General features: G+C 40.8%; 1 long non-coding RNA gene across 1 annotated transcript; it reads left to right on the top strand.

Annotated features, from left to right (window-relative positions):
- Window positions 1-11,016: 11,016 nt before the first annotated feature.
- LOC148040501 (uncharacterized) lies at window positions 11,017-12,689 on the top strand. The gene is made up of 2 exons (XR_015694870.1): window positions 11,017-11,079; window positions 12,314-12,689. It is a non-coding gene; the product is annotated as an uncharacterized LOC148040501 (long non-coding RNA).
- The last annotated feature ends 274 nt before the right edge of the window (window positions 12,690-12,963 follow it).

Raw genomic sequence — 12,963 nt, 5'->3', positions numbered from 1 at the left:
TTATTCACTAGTGCAGTGAGTATTACTTTGATAGCCATGGATTTATACAATTGTGATTGGTTGTTTACTAGTGCAATGACTGCTATCTTGCATAGTTGTACGTTGCTAGAACATGGAGTAACAATAGTGTGCTTGGTTACTTGGAAATATGTATTGACAATTATACATTGGCAGTATATGGAGTAACAATAACGTGCTTGGTTACTTCGAAACATATATGGACAATTATACATTGGTAATACATGCACTAATGGTAGTATATTTGGTTGGAAAACATGCACTAATGGCAGTATGCTTGGTTGTCGGAAAGAAAATATTGTTCATTTCGTATGTTGTGTTGGATATCGGGGTCTCTTGCAATGTTTCAAGGGGAGGGGTATATCACTAGAAGGAGAAATGAACTTAATGATTTAATTAAACTTCACGAAGTTTTTTAATTAAAACGAACTTTAATTTTGGTAACCTAGCTGTTGGTATGGTGACCATTGCATATGCGATGAAGGATTTGACATTGGGCATGCAGTGGACAAGTGTACGGCTATGAAGTAGAAAAGTAATGCAAAAGGAACAAGATGCAATGTGAAATTTTTATTAAATTGAAAGTTTGCACACTAGAATTGAGTTACTTCGAAAGTTTCGCCTAGTAAGGAGCTCACTTAGGACACATAAGTTATTAAGCAGGCCTTGAGCTAAAGTTTGTCTAGTGAGCAGCTCACTTATGATTAATAATAAAGTCATTGATTAGCTCTTAATATAAAATGTGATCTGATTAAGGAGTAGTTGGTTATTCATTTGGAAACTTGATCTTGGCTGCTTGGGGCTCTCTGTCTCTTTTATTCTTCTCTTACTTTTTGAGCAACCCAAGTTTCGAGAGTTGTAGCAATAAAAGAAGATGCATGCTTGCTGATTTTTCGCGATGAACAACAAGAGAAGAGTGTTTTATAGCCATCTTGAGGTGTTGGATAGTCGAATTTAATCTTTTCTTCTTTTTTATCTCTCTTGGGTTATGTAAGCTCTGTTTTACAACAGATTAAAATTGGGGTTTTCTGTTTAAAGCAAATCAACGGCTAGGGTTTGTAGAAATCAGCCATTTTGGGTGTGCAATTGTTTACTGAAGAGATTCCATCCAAAACCCCCCAAATTTCCCCTTGTTTTGGGTCATTAAATCTTTGAAGATTCGGGGTAGACATTAGGAAAAATTTATTAAAAAATGTAGGTTTGATTTTCTGGCCATTGAAAGTGTTAAATTTAGAATCCAATCTCAAGGAAAATGCATGTTAGAGATTAGTGTTTATGGACCTGCTACTAGCTTTAAAGGATTGAATTACTTCAATTTGATAGCAAATAAAGGGTGCATTGGTTAGGACAAAGCTCTAAGATTGTCGGACAACTATTGCTAAGGCCTTATTCGGCAAATCCAGTTAGTTTGGGATTGAGATTCGTGCGAATTCCTCATTGATTGGAGTGTGGGAGTCATGAGATGTTGGGAATAAAGGCCTCGTGCCTTTTAAATGTGCTCGGGTGTGAACACACCCTTAGCACTTGTACTTACACAAGTATATCTATCTAAAAACCTAAAGGTACACTCGTCATTGTACCTACAAACGTGCTCACTCTCTATTCTGCTCTATCTTACTCTCTCCTTGTCTCTCACTGTGTGTAATGACAGTTCGTCTCGATCTCAGTGCCTAACCGGTCCCTACAAACTGGTATGAGAGTTGCGGTTGAGGTGTTCATGCCTCTCGGAGTTTGAGCAGGATAGACGAGCAAGTCGTGAGCTGCAGGCATCGTGGGTAGTCGTAGGCGAGCAAGAAGTGTCGCAGGCAGGCTCGACAAGAAGAGTTGCATGTGTCACAGGGCGTGCGACAGGTTGACAAACGACAGGCAGCCGTTGATGTGGACCAGTGGGCGTGATAGACACCAGTTGACGCGCAACGAGACTGGACGACTAGGTGATTGGGCGACAATCGCGAGCAGGTAGGCAGCATCATCGCGAGTAGGCGCCTTCAATGTCATGCGACGCGACATGGGCACCAGACGACGACCTGCACGACGGGTCCGTTGACCTACCGTTCAACATTTTTCTTTCTTCAAATTTTCTTTTTTTTGAAGTTTCCCTACCGAGCATTCACGTTTGGAGACACAGCTTCCAATTTTCGTGCAATCTTGGCCTAGAAATTTGGGGCTTTTCCCGAATTTGGGGTTCTCAACGTAGAATTGGACAATCTGATTCAGAAATTGCAAAGTTAGTGCACATTTTGCCCGGGAATTTTGGGGCTTTTCACATTTTAGTGAAATAATTTCAATTTCACTAAAATTAGTGCACGTAGGACTTGGAAAATTTGGGGATTTGTCCAAATTTGATGCGAGCAAGATGCAACAGTGATATCTGTCTCAGAAATTGCAGGAATTTTGTGACATTTTGTCTCCGACATTTGGGGCTTTTCATTTACATGCACAAGTTGGGCTGAAATTTACCCAATTTCTTGACATTGATGCACGTTGGACCCCATGCAATTTGGGGCTTTTGCAGTTTGGGCAAAATCTGTGCAGCATTTGGTCATTTTATGCACATGCAGGTTGAATTCCACGCAATTTGGACATCAACACTTGGTAAAATTCGAGGGTTTTGCTGAAATTTCTCTATTTTGGCAAAATTGTCCTATTCTATGCATGACAGAGATAATGCAGATGTGTGTTTGATGCTTTGAGCACAAAATTTTGGGGCTTTTGACCATTCCTGTCAAATTTTATGTCCATGGGCACATGTATAACAGAAATTGCAGCTGAAATTTTGGGATTCCTCATGTAATGTGATGCATATGCCCTTGGAACAGCTGTAATCAATTGGATAATGCTGTAGCACATGGTTTGGTGCTTCTGAAAATTTAATTACAGATCTGAAATCTGTGCTTTTGCGTGGTCATTTATTGCTGATTGGTACTTGTTTGTACCTTGGTCACTTGGGTGATAGTTTGGGCCTGCATTTACTGGTTTTTTGGTCACATTTGGGCTGAAAATCATGGCTGACAGCAATGACAGCAAGTAATCTGATGCACATGTAGAAGCTTGAAGGCGCACATAACTTTGTAGTTTGGCAAAAGCAGTGCTACAATATCCTGTTACAAAAGAAGGAGGCAAAGCCACTCAAAACCAAAGGGGAAAAGCCCGCGGACATGGAACAGGACGATTGGGATGAGTTAAATTAGCTTGCATGCTCAACCATAGAGCTATCAATTTCTGATGCCTTGCTCTTCAACATCGAAGGTTTGGATTCTGCATATGCTATATGGACTAGACTGGAAGAATTGTATGCACAAAAGAGTGCTGCAAGCAAAGTGTATTGGCTGAAAAAGCTTATGGATTTGCATATGAAAGAGGGTACAGTAATGTCTACTCACTTGAGTGAGTTTAACTCAATTTTCAGCTAGCTGGTTGCCTTGAAGTTCATGATTGATGAGGAATTTAAGGCTACTTTCTTGCTTTGCACTCTACCAGAGAGTTGGGATACATTCAGGACTGCTATGAGCAATTCTAATGTGATCCTTTTGTATGCTGATGTAGAGAGTGCTCTACTTATGGAAGAGATGAATCGGCAGAACAATGTATCTAGTAAGTCTTCCAGTGCTTTGTATACTAGGGGCAAATCACAGCAAAAGAGCAAATATGATGGCAAGGGACGCAATAAATGACGTGGCAAAGATGTTGAATGCCATCATTGTGGCAAGAAGGGTCACTTTAAACGTGACTGCTACAAATGGAAAAAAGAGAAAGGAAAAGGCAAGAAGACAGATGATAGCAAGGAAGAGAAGAAGGACAGTCAGCCTAAGAAGAGCAGTGTAAAAATTGAAGAGGTGAATGTAGTCACTCATGACAGTGATAGTGGGAGTGACGTACTCTTTGTCTCTTCACACTTTGGTGCACATGCTTTACTTGCAGATACAGATGATGACATGCATACCTGGATTCTTGATACAGGTGCTTCCTTTCATGTCACCCCTCATCGTGAGTGGTTCTTCGCCTATACAGGGGGTTGACATGATGTTGTCCATCTTAGGGACAACTATACATGTGAGATTGCAGGTATTGGTAGTGTGCAGTTACAGTTTCAGCATGGCTCTGTCTTTACACTTCAGCATGTACGGCATGTACCTCAGCTCAAGAAGAGCTTGATTAGCACAGAGTAGCTAAATGATGATGGTTTTCATACCACCTTTGGTGGTGGAAAATGGAAGATCTGTAAGGGATCTAGGGTTATTGCCAGAGGTTGCAAGAGTGATACTTTGTATCCACTTCATGTATCTAGTGTGCGTGACCATGTTGTTGCCGTGACCGAGCAGCCAAGCGTTTCTTTGTGGCATGGTTGGTTGGGACACATGAGTCAAACATGAATGAAAGTGCTTTCTTGTTTGGGTTACTTACCTTGTCTTTGTTATGCTGATTTTGAGCATTGTGATCATTGTATTTATGGAAAACATGTACAGACGTCTCATAAAAAGTCTCTTTCTTTGAAATCTTCTCCTCTAGAGTTAGTACATTCGGATGTATGTCAAATGCTAGGATTATCTTTAGGGGGAAAGAAATATTTTGCCACCTTTGTTGATGATGCTACGCGGAAGGTATGGGTTTACCCCATTCGTAGCAAGGATGAAGTGCTTGATAAGTTTAAAAAATTCTTGGCATTGTTTGAAAATCAGACAGATAAGACACTTAAGTGTCTTCGCTCTGACAATGGTGGGGAATATGTGTCCAAGGTCTTTCAGGCATTTTGTGACAGCAAAGGGATAAAGAGGGAGCTCATTATGTGCCCGTTGTATAGTAGTAAATACTTGCTGTAAATGAACCTGTAAATGCAAGACATGATGCTGGAAATGATCAGCCAGCTATTGCCCATGAAAATGAGGCATTACATGTGCAGGAACAGCCAGAACAGCAAGCTATTAATGCTGATTTGCAAGCTGAAATGCCAGGACAGCATGCTGAAAATGGAAATTTGCAGGAACAGCCAACAAACAATGACCATTGGGTTAGGAGATCGTCTAGGGCTACTAGACAACTTGACAGATTTGTTCCTGGTGCAATTAATGTGGCTGATTATGTCATGTTGACAGACTGTGGTGTGAACCGTCTTGCTTCAAGGAAGCAATGGACAGACAGGACATCAAGAAATGGTATAAAGCCATGTTGTCAGAGATGAAATCTCTTGGAAAAAAGGGCACTTGGGACTTGGTGCAGTTGTCTAAAGAGCAGAAAACCCTTCCATGCAAATGGGTTTACAAGATGGTCACTTTTGGTTCCTCACCAAAGTACAAAGCAAGATTGGTTGCAAAGGGATACAAGGAGGAGCATGGAATTGACTTTGATGAGATTTTCTCTCCTGTAGTCAAGATGACTACATTGAGAACCATTTTGGGCTTGGTTGCAGTTGAGGATATGGAGCTTATATAGTTGGATGTAAAGACTGTGTTTTTACATGGTGATCTGCATGAAGACATATATATGCAGTAGCTTGAAGGGTTTGTTGAACAAGGGAAGGAAAAAATGGTATGTAAACTCAAAAGGAGCTTGTATGGGCTGAAACAAGCACCAAGAGAATGGTATCATAAGTTTGATACATTCATGCAGTGCCAAGGCTTTTATAGAAGTCAAGTGGATCACTGCTTATACACCAAGAAGGCAGTAGATGACAGCCTGATTATCTTGGTTTTGTATGTTGATGACATGCTGATTGCTGGCAGGGATACTCATGCCTTGGATTCATTGAAGCAAAGTCTTCATGGCAGCTTTGACATGAAGGATCTTGGTGATGCAAATCACATTCTTGGCATGTAAATATTCAGAGATAGATCAAAAGGCTTTATCTATCTCAGCAAGAGTATATCTCCAAAGTTTTGCAGCGTTTCAATATGGTTTGGGAAAACAGTTGGGGTTTCATTGCCTCCATATGTGAAACTTAGTGCAAAGGACAGCCCTACATGTGATGATGAGAAGGTTGAAATGGCCAAGATACCATATGCTTCAGCTGTTGGCAGTTTGATGTATGCTATGGTTGCTACACGTCTTGACATTGCCTTTGCAGTGGGAGTGGTTAGCAGATACATGGTAACCCCTGGCAAGAAGCATTGTGATGCAGTGAAAGGTATTATGAGATACCTCAAAGGCACAAAGGAGTTGTGCATCTGCTTTGGAAAGCAGAAGGCATCTGTTGTTGGCTTTATGGATGCAGACTATGCTGGTCATGCAGATTGCAGGAAGTCCACTTTTGGGTATGTGTTTACTTTCACAAGAGGAGCAGTCTCTAGGATCTCCAGGCTACAAAAGCATGTTGCATTGTCTACTACAGAGGCAGAGTATGTGGCTGCCATTGTGGCATGCAAGGAGGCTTTATGGCTTTTACGTTTGGTGGGAGAGCTTGGCATCATAGAGTTACATGTTCTCCATTGTGATAGTCAGATTGCTATCATGCTAGCACGGAATCCTATCTTTCATGCAAAGACAAAGTACATACAAGTGAAGTACCACTTCATTAGAGATGTACTTGACAGCAAGAGCATTGAGCTTGTCAAGGTGCATACAGATGATAACCCTACAGACCTTCTCACGAAGGGTCTTCCAATAGAGCGGTTTGCTCAGTGCCGCGACAGATGATGGGAGTTGGATAGATATATGTATTTCAGCTTTGTGCATACCTAGACTTAGCTGATTCTTTTCTCCTCTTAAGGCACATTGCCTTTAGGTGGGAGGTTGTTGGGAATAAAGGCCTCGTGCCTTTTAAACGTGCTTGGGTGTGAACTCAACCTTAGCACTTGTACTTACACATATATATCTATCTAAAAACCTAAAGGTACACTCGTCATTGTACCTAAAAACGTGCGCACTCTCTACTCTGCTCTATCTCACTCTCTCTCTGTGTCTCAGTGTGCGTAACGACAGTCTATCTTGATCTCCGTGCCTAACTGGTCCCTACATGAGAGACCATGGATGCATTTCTCAATGTCATGTTGGTCAACGTTGGAGTGATTGCAGTTCTATATGCTAGAAGACATACTAATTTGAGTATATAATTAAGATAGACTCAAAGCTCATTGATCAAGGTTGGTGAAAGCAAATGAGGACATAGCAATTGGAGTGAATTTAGTTCATTGAAGAGTGAGGCATGTGAGGAATCATTAGCAAAAAGAGTACTGGTGTGTGACGGTTGTTTTTGATCACACGACGCATCGCAAATGGTTTGTGTAAAGGCTCATCTCCAATGTTGAAAAAATACCATAAGGGGCGCTCGCCTTGAGGGCCAATCCGGTGTCGTCTACTGTGTATGAGTGCTTTGGCTCTTAGGTTCTTTGCACCATTTATTTTCTTTGCTGAATTGTGTGTGTGTGTGTGGTGTAAGTTTCTATTCACTGCCTTATAGATGTAATCTATAGGCTGGTTTCATAACACATAGGATACTTTTATTTGTAAGAGAACCAACTAGGATGCCATGTAAAATACAAAGAGAAACACAAATAGTATGACAATAGTGGAAACCTCTTTGTAGAATGCTTAGATGTGTGATCAATGAATACAAGAGAATATGATATAGTAGGAGCCTCAAATATTAATGTTTGGAGGACCGAGGATGAGGTGAGCCAAGAGTGGTGTTAGAGACCCAAAATAGCTCCAAAAATGTTGTACCCATAACAGATCTTGAAGTTAGGGTTGTCTCCATACATAGTACAAATCTATACGGTACGTATTCGTACGATTTAGTATTAAAAAATAGGCACTTTTTGTCACTCTCCTTCAAGCCTCCAACTTTCTTTTTTTTTCTCTCCTTTCTTTTTTTTTTTCTTTCTTATTTCTCTCTCCCCCAAGCCTCTCTCTCTCTCTCTCTCTCTCTCTCTCAAGCGCACACTTTTCTTATTTGTATGATCATTCATGTATGAGTATCTACTCCCATCTAGGTAGTTGTAAGTTGTAGGTGCAGTAGCACATGTTGTGCATGCAGCATCAAGTTTTGGCATGTTACCCTCAAGCATTCATTTTATATACTCTAATAGCATTGCTATTTAGACTTGAAACATCTATTCTATTATTTTTAGTCCAAAATAATGAAGTGAATTCTTTTTCGTACTAATATGGTATTGTACCTTATAAAATCTTAAGGTACCATTTAGTACCGTATTTTATCATACCATACCATATGGCACATTTCGTATGTGACAACTATGCTTGAAGCAGTGCAAGGCTGATGATGATGTGGGCTGCTAGTAGAGGGAGTGAAATACAGTCCTTTGGATGAGCCTGATGTTAGAGATTGAGAATAGCTTCCAGAGTGTTGTATCTGTGACAGATCCGGAACCAGTCCAAGACTGCTGATGATGTGATGTGGTAGGGGAGGGAGTGAAATACAGTCCTCTGGATGAGCTTGATGTTGAAGAAGATGCAGATTAACAAGCAAAAAACACAGCTCCACATGTGTGTAATATGTTGTAATGAGGACACAAGCAGGTACAGGTAATGATGTTAGCAGGCAGCCTGTTTGGAATTGAAAATGCAGCAGTAGCAGCTGAAAGTGCAGTTGCAGCAGGGATGTGGGACCAGCAAGCTGGTGACTGCACTAGGATGATGGCAACGGGCTGGGCAGCTGCCAAATGGCCTCCTCCAGCTGATGGCAATGACCTCCAGCAGGGTGGCAGCTAGCTCCGTATAAGGTATGGTGGCTACTTCTCCAAGGCATAGAGCAACACCTTTAGAATGATGGCAAGGGCATGTCTTGAGAATGTTGGTAGCAAGATGGAGCGAGGGCTGACTGAATGATCAAGGACTAATGGGATGCCCACAATGTACTCTCTTATGAGGATTTTTGGGCATTTTTCCTACTATTTAAGAACAAAGTCTTTTGTTTTTGGAAATGCATTTAATTGCTTTTTGGGGCTATTTAAGGGGTAAAATTAGGCCTTAATGCATGTAGATTTGAGATTTATGCATGCCTTAATTTTAGTGGCTCAATAGGCAAGGGTCATAAACTTGCTTGGAACTTGTAGTGGGTATATGACTGGATGTGCACAAATGTGAGATGAAAAAGTGAGAGACTGGTAGAAAGAGGGCTACCGCCCTAAGCTTCTTTATACTTTGACAAACTCTTTACACGTAAGTGCTGTACTGCTGGTGACTAAAGAGTGAAGCTTGATTTGGAGTTGAGCACTGACCTGATTCAAGAATAAGGTGGGTTTAAGTAGCCAAAAAAATTCGAATATATCATGAAGTTCAAAATCTCTACAGAAATACAAATTCATCCAAATCAGTACAAGCCTACTTTTAGGCCATTAAAATGGTCATCTAGGGCCATTTTGAATGTCTAGAATCTTGGCCAATTATGAAGCATGGTTTGGGAACCTTTACGACAAATTTCAGGCTTGTTCAAACACTTCAAGTTGTTTGTTTTTCTCGTCAGCTGCAGATTGCCCTTGACTGCAATATTCCAAGAAACTAAAACTACACAGTTCCGAAGCATCTATGCTAAGCTTTGAAACTAAGGAAGGCTGTTTATCTGATCTGCCAACTGTTTTTTAAGATGTGGAAGTGTTTGGTATTGACTAGCCATTTCTTGTCAATCTAGTTGTGGGAAACCATTGTAGAATGGGTGAAATAATCTGATAACTTCCTAAGTATGAGGTTTGAATGTCTTGAAATGTGACGATTGGAAACTGGGCCAGTGGTTGGCATGCTGTGTGGAGAACGTCTAAGTCTAGTTTTGGTACTGAACTTAGTACTCCTACTAAAGTGAGTTCACTAAAGTGTACTGATCCACCTGCTTGTGTCAAGACAAAAACTGGACCATACATTGAGTGGTCCAGGTCTAACTGGATTGGGATGGAAATTGAATTGGACCAATACTGCTGTACACTGATTGCAAACACACAGATATGGCCCACTACTGGCTAACTCAAATTGAAGATTCAGTATTGAGATTGATTGACAAAGGCTGTGGACTCATTTGGCTGAAGACCAAGAATGATTTTAAATTGCCCAAAACTCTTGAACCATTACAAAGAAGGTCAAACTAGCAACAATAAATACAAAGTTGGCCAAATCAATAAGACCCAGGTTCTTAACTACAACTGTTTGTTTGCCAAGGAAAATGATGCCACTTGCAAGTGCACAACACAGATCCTATTTGGTCCCATTGCAGAGGCCAATCCAAAACAATCTTCACCTTAGTTAGAGCTATGTAAAGCTGCACCAGTCAAGGGGATTTGTCCAAGCTTCCACGACAAGATTAGAACTCATCCTGTTGATGCAGACCCTATTGATATCCAGCAATTGCAGGATGTTCATCAAATGGTCTTTATTTTTCATATTGATGCACTTTATAGGATTTCATCAAGCAATACATAAAAAAGAAGGGCATGTGAGATAAACCAATGATGTGAACGGAAACCTGGTTGTTGTTCGCAAGAATCAGTATAAGGAACTCAATTAAATGCAGTGGGAAGGCCCTCTGTTTATAGGCTTCTACAGAGAACTCCCTTTTAGATGCTCTAATTCAGTCAATGAACGCTACCTTGCACTTCTTATGCTCATGTATTGGATGACATGAATAATACAATTGTGGATTCTTTTGGTTGGATTAGAGCATGCCACGATTGCCACTGTGTAGGCTTTTGTGATCTTATAAATGGTAAATAAGCAATATCTTCAGCAAATACATGGAGGCTTTGATAGGACACCAATCAACTTACTGTTGGTATAAATGAATTGTTGTAGGTTGAGGGCTCAAAAAAAACAGCCAAAGGAGGCTGATAGGCACAGATTGAAGGCTACATTTTGTGGTGGCTCGTAAACTTTATAAGAACAAAGATTAAAGCAATTCATTGGAATCACTTGTTGTGTTTAAGATATATGTAGGTGTGTAGAACGTTGTTTGGTTTTCTTGCCAGTGATTTAGGATTGCTCTCTCACACACACACAGGCACTCACACGCACATGCACTTGCGCGTGCACACACAAACAGTAGTTAATACTCAGTGGGTGTTTTGACAGGATGTGGCGGAAGATTCTGAACTGGAGGTGCTTCAAGGGCTCCTGCAGTGCCAGGTAATTTTGAGCTCTAACTTGATTAGACTATAGATGCGAAGGTGCATGAAATTACAGGACATTATGAACTTGTTTAGTGGGGTTGGTGCACTGGAAAAATGCTGGACCTACTTTCTATATTGTGGACCAATACCAGTTGATAAATAGCTCACTTGGTTCTGAATTTTCCAACTCTGAAACTAAATATTAGACGGACAGTGAACCTTTCACATCATTTTGTGAACCAAAACTCATACTCCTATAGTGACAAGGGTGGGTGCTTCCCATTTCTGACACGATTTGTCTTCAGATTGCTGATTGATCATATTTCGCCCTTCTCTTTGCAATGGGAATCATCAAAACTCCTAGTAACGCCCGCTGGAAAGCACAAGACGTAGGACATAACCAAATCCCGCGTCTTTGTGCAAAAATCTAGCTGTAGGAGGCCCATTGATTGAGCCACAGTCTTCGAGCTGACACCCAACCTTGGGGTATGGCATGCCTTTAGGGGAATCTGCCAGGATTGGCAGTTTTAGCTGGTGAGAGTCTAGCTCTACCTGGACCCCTGAATTGGGGTGCTAGGTGCCTACCCGCGTTCTGTCATTTGGGTGGTAAGCGGAGTCTTCTAAGGAACATGTTCTTGAAAGAAGTAGTGAAATCATAAGCTAGTGGCACAAGGTTCCGCCTTTGAGCCAGATTAGGCGCCCAGCTCAAAAAAACAAAATTTAGCCATAGTCTCGCGTTATTAACCAGTCTTATGTCATGCTCATTGCTTGGTTGTGAAAATTTCCTGCTGTATCAGTCACAATGAATTGAAGAACATAATAAATGAAGGCATTATGTGGTCCAGTACATGCCAAAACCTTTTTCTTTTTTTTGGGGGGTGGGGTTTTTGTGGTTTGAGAAGAGTGAGCATCGAGGGTTGGAATTGATGCATGCATTATACATATCGAACCACAAAGTGTCATCTAATAGTCCTTAATTTCTATGTTTTCTCAAGCGAGTTGCTTAAAAAAGTTTTTAATAGTTGAATGATATACATCAGCTGGCAACTCTAAAGAAGTTTGGGGTATTTTGATATTTTGACTGAGCAGGCTAAGTTATAAATGAAGGGTTGACATAAGAGCGACCATTGTTGTGCAATATAAATATATAATCTTGGATAGGGGAACATGGCGGATGGATTCTACACATCTTAGGCTTATTGTTAGAAATTGAAGCTCATGGCAAATGGATTTAATATTGAACATCTTAGGGACATTATGGGAAGGGTTGCACGGCGAGAGCACTTGACAACTCACTCATTGGAGGCGGTGCCTGGAAAGAAGCTACGGTGCGCCCCCATGAAGTGTGGCTTCGGTCTTCCCATGATCAATATCCTTCATTCGAAGAGGATTGCCAACGCTCCACCCTGCATCTTGTATAGCATTCTCATACTCCCGCGTCCAGTCCGTCTTTCTATTTTCAACCTTCTAGCACGTTTTCTTATTTGACATCGCTAAATGGTCGTTTTGTTGTCTTGTGTGTTCGAGATGGTTTTCCCTTAAAACGATGCGGTGGTTACTATTTTTTGGAAAACTTAGGATTGGAAGTTCTAATAATCTCAATAATTTGCTTACCTTCAAACAACATATGATCTCTTCTTGTGTGATATGCTCGAATTACTTGATTGTTTATTTTCCAAGGTGGACTTTTGGCCTCAAATTGTACAATGTCATAATGTTTTAAAAAATGGTAATATAGTGTAGGTGCTCAGCATATTTGTAATGAAGAGCAGAACTTCACACCGGTTTTCTTTCTTTTCTTGCATACTAAATAATTTGGAAGTCATCTCCAACACCTTTGGGGGCCAAGGATTACATGGGAAGGCTTCAATTTTCAGCATTAGGCCTAAATCACAAGTGT

Source organism: Lygodium microphyllum, chromosome 2 (genome assembly GCF_053477565.2).
Source record: "Lygodium microphyllum isolate KBCC chromosome 2, Lygodium_microphyllum_v1.1.10, whole genome shotgun sequence".
NCBI classification, from domain to species: Eukaryota; Viridiplantae; Streptophyta; class Polypodiopsida; order Schizaeales; family Lygodiaceae; genus Lygodium; species Lygodium microphyllum.
Note: the sequence above shows the minus strand (reverse complement) of the source record. Positions and strands in the feature narration are given on the sequence as shown.